Consider the following 12,392-nt stretch of genomic DNA (forward strand, 5'->3'; position numbering starts at 1 on the left):
CTTTATTTTTGTTTCTTTATTAGTTCTTTGTTTGATTTAGTAGCTTCTTTTTATGTTTTAGTAGCTAATAAACCTTTGATTTTCTTAATGCCATAGTTTTTCCAAAGATAGTTGTTGTGCGAACTGGGTGACTCGTCCCAACGATGGATAGCGTGACAACCTTCTTAAGGGAATGAGTCCGTTTTTGTGTTTAGGTAATAATAGTAGTAGTAATAAATAAAAAAGACCTAATTAAGTCATGCTCGAAGAGTCAACCATGCTTCAATTGGTACCAACACACTTAACTACGTGCTTATGGTTAGAGACAAAGTTTTTGAAAGAAATATCTCTAGTTAGTGACTTTGTGACTCTTGTGTTGACTTTGGCAATCATCGAGTGGTTTAATTGGACCATAGTGATATTTAAACTTGAATGTGGTCGTTGTGGTCCCTCGACTCTGTCCTCTTTAACAATCTGGTTGTGTGAGGGGTGAGATGAATTATTGCTAGTTCAAGTATCCGTGCGAAGGGTCTAGAACTTACCCCGAATATGTTTCAAGGAATAATCCTAAGTTTTGCTTGGTTTGAGAAGTGATTGTAGGCTCTCCTTGGCCCATTTGAGTTTTATATTTCCAACCAATGTCATTATCCCTAGTCAACCCCTTTGTGCCCCTAGACTTTCTCATTGGATAACCATGTTACAAGCCTTTACCCGTTTGGTCGTGACCCTCTCTTGTCACCCGAGCTTTTCTTAATACTCTCGTGAAACAAATGGCTTAAAATGTAAGTTTGGGGGAGAGACGAGGAACTTGAAAAAAGGTATCAAGGCACAAAAAAGAAAAAAGAAATAATCTCTATGAGAAGATAAGGCAAGAAAAAAAAGAACAAAAAGAAAAATGCAAAAAGTGAATAAGTGGAAGGGTTGAATGGATCCAAAAAGAGGTAATGATCCCGAACATGGAGAAATCAAAAAGGGAGAAAAATAATGAAATGATCAAGAAAGAGTGATGTTAAGTCTCTCTAGTGCCCAATGAAAAGAAAGTGCCTCTAAGAATTGGCAAAGTGTGAGCCGAGAACTGAAAGATGGAGTGCTTAAGGAAAGGTGTAACCACTCACCCATACTGTATACGACCCTAATCCAAAAGCCTTTATTACATCCCGAAAGAAGTCCTACTTGATTTCAAGCCGAGTGAGCTAATATTAGTGGCGATCTACATGAGGGGCAAGCCTATAGTACTTCAAGCCGTACTTGTGGCATTCTCTTGAGAGAGATGAGTGAACCTTTCATAAATCTTTGGATTGGGTGCTAAATTTCTTAAGTGAGCCTAGCAAATGTAAAGTAGAGGAGGGAGATTATGGAGTCCACCATGACCTACATGATAGAGCAAGAGTCCTTGATGAGTAAAGTCAATTCTTGAAGCTTTAATGTCACATTAGAACTACATGTGCATGAATGTTTAACTTATCGCCCTTTTGATAATACATGAGTAATGTGGGTAATTGTTGGTCCCAACTGATGTGTGGATGGCTCACCTTAGAATCGCTAAAATGGCCTTTAACTTTGAGATGTAGGAACTAATTTATTTGCTTGAGGACAAGTAAAGACTTAAGTTTGGTGGAATTCATAAGTAGGGATTTTGACTACTTATTAGCACCTTTTAGCTTTTGTTTTAGTCCGAAAGTATTGAATTACATTCCCGAATATAATGAAATTATGCAAAATAACAGGAATGCTGGAAGTTTGGTCTCCCAAGATGAAATATGACTAAAAGGGAGTGTCTCGAAGTACAAGGTAATAAAGGGCGCATAAGCACAAATGTGCGGTCCGCAGAAGGAATTCTGCGGCCGCAAAAGAAATTGCAGACCGTAGAATTTCATCTGCGGTTGCAAAACAAGAAGAAAAATTTAGTAGACCTTTCAGCAATGTGCAGACCGCACATGAATTGTGCGACCACAGAACTGGGCTAAGAGTCAAGATCAGAGAGTATGCAAAAATACCAAGTCCAGGAGCCTTTGAGAATTGCGGACCGCACAATAATTGTGCAGCCGCAGAAGATTGCCTTGTGGCCGCAGTCTAGAAATGTGTGGCCGTAGAAGATTGCCTCACGACCGCAGTTCAGAAATGTGCGGCTGCAGAACTCTACTTCTTGCCAGCTGAAGTAATCTGCGGACCGCACATGGAATTGTGCGGCCACAGAACTTCCTAAGGGGCATTTTTGTCCGAGATTTTTGGCTCTGTATAAATAGATGAGTTTCACAAAATTAGATAAAAGTTTGAACATCTGAAGTTGCTGTAGCCGTTTTTCTTTACTACTTTAGGAAGTTTTACATTATTTTGGTGTATTTACATTAGATTTCATCATTTTAGTCTTCCATTATGAGTTTAATTAGCTTTCTTCTTTATTTTCTTCAAACCCTATTATGAGTAGCTAGATATTTACTAGGGTTGTGACCCAACCCTAGTGTGTAAACCTTATGGGTATCTAATTTAGTGCTTGTTTATGATTGAATGTTAATTATTTAGATTAGTTCATGCTTCAATTTTAGAATTAATGGTTGCAAATATTGATTTATGCCTATTTGACTTAGTCTCTACTTGAGAAAGAGGGACATAGTCTAGGATAACTTAGCTAACAAGGAATTGGGTCCATTGAGAGATTGATTAACCCAATTAAAGGGTTCAACCTAGAGATAGTAATAACCCGACTGGAGCTCTTATCAATTGTTTTTGGTTGATACCCATTTGGACTTGAGAAAGCCAAAGTGGGCAAAATCACTCTCTGACAGAGAGGTATTGAGTGGGTAACGTAGAGTTGAGAGCTATAATACATCCCAATCAACAAAACAAGCATTAATGTCTTTATCCCATTAGGCAAACACCTAGGTTATGGTCACAGTCCTAGGCCTTTAAACTATTTGGAAAAACACCAAAAACACTGATTCGCTCCTAGTTTCTTTTATTAGCTTATAATTGCTAAAGTAAAATTAGAATTAGAAATCAAAATCTCTTGTGGAAGTGCAATTTAGCTATTCCTTTCGCTTTCGTCCAGTGTATACTCCTAAAACCCCTAGTAACTCCCTCTAGAAATCGACCCCGACTCTTGTTGGGTACTATTCTTCCAACGACCGTTTCCACTCACTATTGAGTGCGGATTGGGCGTGGATCACTGCTCGTCTGCCTTCGGAGTATGAAGCAAAGATGGACTCGAAAGGTACCGTTTGAGTTCTTCCAAAGCTTGCTGGCGGTCCGAGGTCCACGAAAGGTATTCTTCTTTTTCAACAATGAGAAGAACCGATGGCTCTTATCGGAGGACCTTGATATGAACCGACCCAAGGCAACTATATGCCCGGTTAACCTTTGAACGACCTTGACATTGTCATTTATGGTGATGTCTTCTGTAGATTTGATTTTGTCGGGATTGATCTCGATTCCTCGGTTGGACACCATGAATCCGAGGAACATCCCGGACCCGACCTCGAATGTGTATTTCTCTGGGTTCAGCTTCATATTGTATTTATTCAGTATGTTGAATATTTCCTGCAAATGTCCCAAATGGTCCTCTACTCGCAGGGACTTAACTAACATGTCGTCAATGTAAATCTCCATTTATTTTCCTATTTTTTCTTCAAACATACGATTTACTAGGCGCTGGTAAGTGGCATCGGCATTCTTTAGTCCGAACGGCATTACGCTATAACAATAGGTGCCGTATTAAGTGATGAAGGAAGTCTTTTCTTGGTTGCCCGGGTCCATCCGGATCTATTTGTACTCGGAATAGGTATCGAGAAAGTTGAGTATCTCGTGGTCGGCCGTTGCATCATTCATGCGATCGATGTTAGGCAAAGGAAAAGAGTCCTTAGGGCATGCCTTGTTCAAGTCTTTGTAGTCTACACATATTATTAATTTATTTCGTTTTATAGGTACTACTACTACGTTTGTTAACCAATCCAGGTACTTAACTTCCCGAATGGATACCTCGTCTTTGATAAATGCATTCTTAACTTCGGACTGAGGCCTCCTCTTCTGTTTAACCGGGTGGAACTTCGGGTCCAAGCTCAACTTGTGAATAGTTATTTCTGACGGGATCCCTGTCATATCAAGGTGGGACCAAGAAAAACAATCTATGTTAGCTATAAGGAATATAATGAGTTTCTTCCTAAGCTCGGGAGTTAGCCCCGTGCCTAGGTATACATTCCGATCGGGAAAGTGCTCGATCAATCTGACTTGCTCCAGCTCCTTAACCATTGACTTGGAGGCATCGGAATCGTCAGGGGCTATGAACGACCTAGGGATTCCGTAATCATCATCCTCGCATGTCTCTTGCTTTTCTGGTTCGGTTGGGTCCGGTGTCGGCGATTGCTATTTGGTTTCTTTCTTGGTAGCCAAACTAGTGTTCTTTGGTGTCGAGAGTGCGAATATCGGGGTCACCTCATCGACATTGAACATTTATTTTACGGCCGGCTGTTCTCCGTAAATAGTCTTGATCCCTCCCAGTGTGAGGAATTTTAACGCCTGATGTAGTGTCAAGGGTACTGCCCTCATGTTGTAAATCCATGGCCTTATGAATTGAGCATTGTATCTCATATCTCATTTGATCACGTAGAACTTTGTCTATGAACGGTTCCAACGCTATTTTCCGGTAGGGTTATCTCCCCTTTAGTAGTCTCACATGCCATGTTAAGTCCGTTTAAAACTCGGACTGATGATATTAGCTGATCTACATGGATCAATTAACACACGCTTATCTCAAGATTTATTTATGAGTACAGATATTATCAGTGCATCATTATATGGTTGCACGATTCCTTCAGCGTCCTCGTCGTTGAAAGATACGGCCCTCCGGTACATAATCTCGAGTCCGTTTTTCCCTTGTAATGGACACCTTATGGCGCTTTAACATTGACCCTTGGGGGGCGTCAACTACACCAATAATCATGTTAATGACGTGATGAGTTCCTCTTGCTCAAATTTCTTGTTGGATTCCCTATTCTTGAAGTGATTTTTGGCTCGATCACTTAGAAATTCTCAAAGGTGTCCGTTATTGAATAATCGAGCTACTTCTTCTCTTAGTTGTCGGCAGTCATCGATTCTGTGGTCGTGAGTACCATGATACTTACACATTAGGTTGGGGTCCCTTTGGTCAAGATCAGATTGTAATGGTCAAGGCCACTTAGTATCTTTGATGTTTCCGATGACTGATACGATGCCGACAACATCGACGTTGAAGTTGTACTCTGATAACCTTGGTGCCACCTTAGCCCCGATGGGTCTGTCAAAACCGTTTTTGCTCATGTGTCCCTGGTTATTAGGACCTCGATCACTTCTTTTTTCACTCCTCGCAGGGTTGCGTCCGTACCCATTACCCTTTCGATCTCCATTGTATGGTTGATACCGATCTTTGTTCGATCTTGGTTCATGATCTATGGCTCTTTTTGATCTGTCACTAGTTCTGACATGATAAATGGACTCGGAAGGGGCCCTGAGTTGATCGTCTTCGACCCTAATTTTTGATTGGTACCTGCTATGGACGTCGGCCCAAGTTACCGTTGGGTATTCTATCAAATTTTGTTTTAGTTGTTGCAGAGCCAATGAGCTTTGAGGGTTGACTCCTTGGGTGATTGCTTGAATGGCCCAAGCGTCTGCGGCCGGAGGCAGATCCATCCGTTCCATTTAAAATCTCGACACGAATTCCCTAAGAATCTCGTTATCTCTTTGCTTTACTTTGAAAAGTTCTGACTTGCTGGTCTCGACCTTGATTGCCCCAGCGTGCAATTCACAAAGGCATCTGCAAGCATAGCAAATGAGTCAATAGAATTAGGGGGTAAGTTGTGATACCATATCATAGTTCCTTTTGACAAGGTCTCTCCGAACTATTTCAGGAGAACAGATTCGATTTCGTCATCTTTTAAGTCATTCCCCTTGATAGCGCATGTGTATGAGGTAACATGTTCATTTGGATCAGCTGTTCCATTATACTTCGGAATTTCGGGCATACATACTTCTTTGGGATCGGCTTCGGAGCTGCACTCGGAGGGAAAGGTTTTTGAACAAATTTCTTGGAATTCAGGCCCTTCAGTATCTGTGATGCTCCTGGGATTTGATCGACCCTGGAGTTATAGGTCTACACTTTTTTGTCCTTGGCTTCGATTTTCTTTTCTCCTGATTCTACCCGTTTTGTCAGTTCCTCAAGTATCTTTATTATCTCGAGTTTAGTCTCGGGTTCTGCTTCACCCGGCCTTTATGTTGCCGGTTCATTTCTACGAGCATTTTCTCGGGATGGTTAGGGCTCAACTCTGCTGCGGGCGCATCTTTGGTTCTGCAGCTAGGCTATCGCTGCATGTTGAGCCTGTAACATTTTGAAGATCACCCGCAAGTTGATCCTATCACCTTCTCCGTCGTGTGTACTCCAGGCTATTGACCGGGCTCCCCCGTGAATGTTGTTTTTGGGTAAGTAGGCAAGTTTGCTTTGATAGACACGTGTGAGTTAGCATCGATCGGATCCGCGACTGGGACTCTGTTGGAGTCAACATGGGCACCTTGTTGCTGGGCACCACGTTTTTGTTCTCGCCATGGTGGCCGGACTCAACATCAACGTTCAAATGGGCAGATTATGAGTTTGACATTTTTAATTTGACCTGAAATTAAAAGCTCAAACAACAAGTGTAAAATAGAGTGTGTTATGGAAATTTATATTAAATTACCACTATTATCCTTAGCCCCATGGTGGGCGCCAAACTGTTTACCCTAAAAAATGGATAACAATTGAATTTATATGTGGTTTTAAGGATATGCGGATTAATTCAACACAAATGATAAATAACGTTAGATTAAACAGATAAAGGATGTAATAAATTATCAAACCAATTCAGGGGAGTGATCCCAGACTCAATAACAGCTTCATGAAATGCCTGCCTTCGATCCCGGGCTCACGATAATGAAGAACTGATGAACAAAAGTAAGAACGTTGGATAACAGAGAAAATAAGAGTATATTGCCTTGATATGCGTGTTACAATATGTCCCTATGAATAATAATCTTTCCCCTTTATATAGTAGGGGAGTTTTACCCTAAGTACAATTCTAAAAACGGTAAAAATCTTTCGTTTCGCCGATCACCGATACGAGCCGAGATTCGCGCCGTGATATCTGGTTAGGCACGGATATCGCGATCTTTTGTTAGTCGTGCGCAGCTACTTGGTAATATTCTCCGAAGTCTTCAGTCTTCGGATAGGCCCTCGAGGATATGGCCCCGATATCTCCAAAGGCAGGTGCCTTGCCCGAACCCTAATACGAGGGATTCTTTGTGCGGGCTCGGTTTTACCCGTACAAAGGCTTACAAAAGAAATTCTATTGAATGAAAAGGCGTAAGTGAAGTGAAAGTAGTTAATAGCTCGAGTTGGACTATCTTTTCAGTTTTTGCCACATATTATTGTCGATTCCACCGAATGAAAGGGCAAAGGCCTCAACAATATATTAGAGTTCGAAGCCTTTCCTATAAGGAAAAAAGAATATTGTTAATTTATTTCAGATCACCAAATTAACCTTTGAAATCATGGATAAATAATGAAGGATGCAAAAGTTTATTTACGGGTAAATGATATTATATAACCGCTCTCAAAATAATAGTTAAAAATATATATATATATATATATATATATATATATATATATATATATATAAATATATTGTGTATATTATATACAAAAATTATACAAATTTTAAACATATTTTTTTGACTACCAAATATAAATAATTTAACGCGGGTTAAAAGTGATATTTGCCCGTTTAAGAACCAAGTTTAATGCACCAAGTTCAAGTATTAATGCAAGAAAAAATATAGTTGATGAGAACTTTTAAGAACCTTAGCTCACATCCTAGAGATTCAGAGGGACCAGAAAGGTAACATACTCTAAATTTACTTTTGACTATAACATCCTAACCTCCTCCAAGCAAAGTCTTATTATTCATGTTTAGCCAGACACAAGGTAAATTAAGTCTAGTTGACCGTGATGCATATGAATATCAACTAAGAGTAGCAAAATAGTTGTTGAGGTTGAATTGCAAGTATTTTGACTTAAACCAACCTACGAAGTTAGTGAACCATAGATGAACCTTAAGTAGTCATTCTTGTCACAACCCAAAACCACGTGACCGGCACCCGGCACACTACTTGGACCAAGCGAATCAAATCATGTGATGCACCCAAATCATATGCATGAAAACCAATTTAACTGCGGAAGCTCCTTGAAAATCATATACATTTTCAAATTAAATGATAAAATATTTTCCAATTCAAAATCACACATGACGCTTTTCATGATAATAACAATGAGATTAAGTAAAATAAATATAATTTTATGTATGTCGTGTACAACCTCATTACTACAACCTTTCATAACTATCTATGGAGCCTCTATACCAAAGAATAGAACCAACGGTTGGAGTAATTCAAACAAAATAAAATAAGGAAGAACATGATAGCTACCACGAAATAAAAGTGGTGCTTCATAATACTTCGGAAAGAGAGTCATCCTAGTCTGACCGCATGCCATGTATCATACATCATCCTGAAACATGTAAAGTAAACAGGGCCCTGGAGGGGGGCCCTAAGGGCTGAGTACACCACAGCGGTACTCAACAAGTGTCATAGACTCTCTCTAACTTAAGTTCTTGGGACAAACTTTATAAAAATAATGTACCAATATTTGATATAAAACGATAAGAAATTTTATCAATTCATGACCCTTGTTATTTTAAATAACAACCATGTAAAATATAACCCACAATATAAACTTTTAAAACACTTACATTAATCCAAGATTTTGGATAAAATCATACAAAATCATTCCATTTGTTTTAAGTCATCGAAATCACTTTCGGCTTCTTAGGCCTAAACATAAGAAAATCATCCTTACCTTTCACTGGCAGTACTAACCATCACTGACATAAGAAGGTCAACTAGGTTATGTACCTAGCGGCAAGTATCATATACCCTACTTGATCAGGTCGTCTCATCATAGTGCCGTACGAATCGACTCAGCCATGCTAATAATAGCACAAAATAGTACTCTCTCGAGGGAGAGCACTCTGCCGTAGTCTATACCACAAAGTGGCCATCTACGCCTACACCGGCACGTGTAATTTCATGACAACGAACACGATATATCCGAAGCCAATCTCGGTGAACACAAGTAACTCCTAAAATATTTGATACTTCAAAAATAGATTCATAGCATAGTAGCCTCAAAGGATTTATTTTTATCAAATCAAAGAATTTATAGAAAATCTAAATCATTTGAACAAAATTTAGATAAATAACCTTTTTCATGCTAAAGCCTTTAGCAAATTAACATCAATCTTTAAAAGATACCACAAGTGCCATTTTGTTCGTCAATTTTCAAAAGAAATACTTTCCACGAAAGCTTATCTTTAGCACTCAAATATATAGACTCTTGTAAATACGTAAGTTTTGATAAAAACTTATAACATTTACCTTGAGTGTCATTTTGCCAACAAGATTTAAAATAAAATTTTATAAAATATCATGACACTACATATGCAACATAATATTTTAATACATGGAGACATCCGTACTTGTTTGTCCCCACAAGCACGAAAGCACATTTGCAAATAGCTTAAGTATTAACTCGAAACATGCTTTTAGAGAAAATCCCTCGAGAAGAGTAAGTTTTAATCAACTTACCTCGCTTTCGCTTTATTAACATTCACAAGCTTTCAATCCTCCTTCATCATTTCAATGTTGATTAAAATGCTTAACATCACCAACAACTTGATATCTACAATTACATATCCTAATTATATCAAAATATGACTTAACATATTGATCAACCTCCATACATGGCTCATAAGTTGGCTACTAGCCTCTAACAACTCAAATCGCCAAATAGTTTTACATGCTAGACCATTCAACTTCATTCTTATGTTTTAATACCCATTCGAAGTCATTAATGATACTACTCATCTTCTTCCATAATCAACACTTGCAAAATATACAATTCAGGTGATTACTTAGTTGATCACTTCCATCTTTTGCTAACAAATAATTCCATAGGTTCATTGTATTCATAAATTTCATCGCCAAGATTACCATTCATCTTCTCTCTTATTTTCTCAAAAGTACTATTCATGCCATGAACTAGAGTTTTATAATCCAATCTTTCAACCATTAACACTTGTAACAATTGCTTCAAATACTTCTAACTACTCATAATAAACAAGTTTGAGGCATTGAAAGTACCTCTAGTAGATCAATCTTAAACAAAATTGGTGATTTTTGTGTTCTTGAGAATTTGATGATGAAAGCTAGTATTTGGATGTAAGACTGATGTTAGAACTCATGTATATTAAGTAAGAATCAACCTAAAACATCTTTAATAACTTACCTTAGTTGATTGTACTTGATTTGAGCTCAAACTCGTCTCTTCACCATCAAGAACCCTAACCCCCAATACACAAAATACTCTCTTCCCCAGATTTTGTATTTATAAGGCCAGATTTCTGGGTTTCGGATGCGGCCCTGGATGCTTCGCATCCCCACTTCACTCCTTTTTGAAGCTCGGATGCGGACCTGGACGCTATGGCAGCACTTCACTATCAGCCTTTCTTTCGGACGCGGCCCCAGATGCTTCACATCCGCAGACTCCTCTGCAGCCTTTGGTAATTTGGTCATCACTTCTTGTAGGAATGTCCAAATGAAAAACGGTTTGAAGTGTTAGAAACTAGACTTGAAGATCTTTTATTTGATAGGTTGTCCATCATATAAATCCTTATATATATATGTATATATACTCGTCCATAGTTCGGTCTTGTGCGTACTCATTTGAAACTTTAGTCTATCATGTAATTTCCAACTTGACTTAGACTTAGGGCTATCCTTAGACCCCACATCACTTATAATATATCTCGGACACTTATTATCATATCCAATTGATATCCATCATATTAATAGTCCTCGTCTGCACACAAAATAATATAATTAGCGCACATCAATTTTTTAATAGCGCTTAAGTACTTCGAAATTTTCCGAGGTGCTACAATTATGTTCCATTAGGCGACTTATAAACTAAATCATGTGTATAATACCATAATAAACAAAATCATTTAAATAACAATATAATAAACTACTAGTAGTACCTAAGAAGATAAATATGGCACATATTATTTGAAAAAGAAATTTAGACGACCATAACTTCTAACTAATTTAGCGGGTAACTTTTTATTTTCCTTGGCTTCTCTTGAATCTTGATTTTGCATTTACCTCTTCCTTGGTTTCTTTTGGATCTTGGTTTGCCTTTTCCTTATCTCTTTCTTTTTCCTTGGCCTCTTTAAGAGCCTGAAGTAAGTTATTCAAGCAAATCTCAGGCCCTCCTGAAGCACTCTTGTGAATCAAATATTCAGCCACATCACAAGGACTCATGTTTACTTTCTCTAGTAATCTTTGAATCTCTTCAAACAAATCGTGATTTTCAATTCTCAAATAATTCTTAGCCAACACTTTGAATGCTTCAAATCTGCAATACAACATCTCAATGTGCATATCCATCCGTCCTCTACCTCTACGTATCAGAGCTGGATCAAGTTTTTCCTTATAATTAGTTGTAAATATAATGATTCTTTATTGACCACAAGCTGACCATATTCCATCAATGCAATTCAACAGCCCTGAAAGTGTAAGTTTGCTGGATTTTTTCTTTTCGCTGTCTGAGCCTGAGTCAAAATCTGAATCTGAATCCTGAGTCATCGTCACATTTTTCCTCTTTCTTTTTCTTCTTTCTCTTGCCTGTCAAATCAATGGAGCAATCAATATCTTCAACGACAATGATAGAATTGCTTGTTGTTTCCATGAGCAACTTCTTAAGACCAAGTTATCTTTAACGCAGGTTAGCTCAAGATCATAAATATCATAGTTCAAGAAGTTAGCAATAGCTGCAATCATTGTTGATTTGACCGTTCCAGGTGGACCGTAAAGAAGATAGACGCGCTTCCACGCCTTTCCAACATTAGAATAAAAGTTCTTCCCCTCACTAAAAGCAACGAGATCATTTTTTAATTCCTCTTTTTTCTTAGGGTCCATAGCCAAAGTATCAAAAGTTGCAAGATGCTCGAAATTAATGTGCTTCCACATACCATACCAACATGTTTAATAATTATCCCCACTATTGTCGTTACAGTAAATCCTATGTTTATTGTTTTTGAATTCAATCGACTTACCTTCTTCCGTGTTTCCTTGTGAAAGCGCCAGCAGAATTTCGGATTGAATTTTTCGTTAATATTTAATTAATTAATTAGCAAATCATTAAATTGAAAGGAATAGGTTATTCTAGATTGAATTTTTCGTTAATTATTTAATTAAATAATTGAAAGAAATTTTTTCCAAAAAGATTAATCAATTAA

General features: G+C 38.1%; 1 pseudogene; it reads right to left on the bottom strand.

Moving 5' to 3' along the window:
• Positions 1-11,137: 11,137 nt before the first annotated feature.
• Positions 11,138-12,164, bottom strand: LOC104107927 (AAA-ATPase At3g28510-like; annotated as a pseudogene).
• Between the last annotated feature and the right edge of the window lie 228 nt (positions 12,165-12,392).

The sequence above is a fragment of the Nicotiana tomentosiformis genome, chromosome 2, assembly GCF_000390325.3.
Source record: "Nicotiana tomentosiformis chromosome 2, ASM39032v3, whole genome shotgun sequence".
Lineage (NCBI taxonomy): Eukaryota > Viridiplantae > Streptophyta > Magnoliopsida > Solanales > Solanaceae > Nicotiana > Nicotiana tomentosiformis.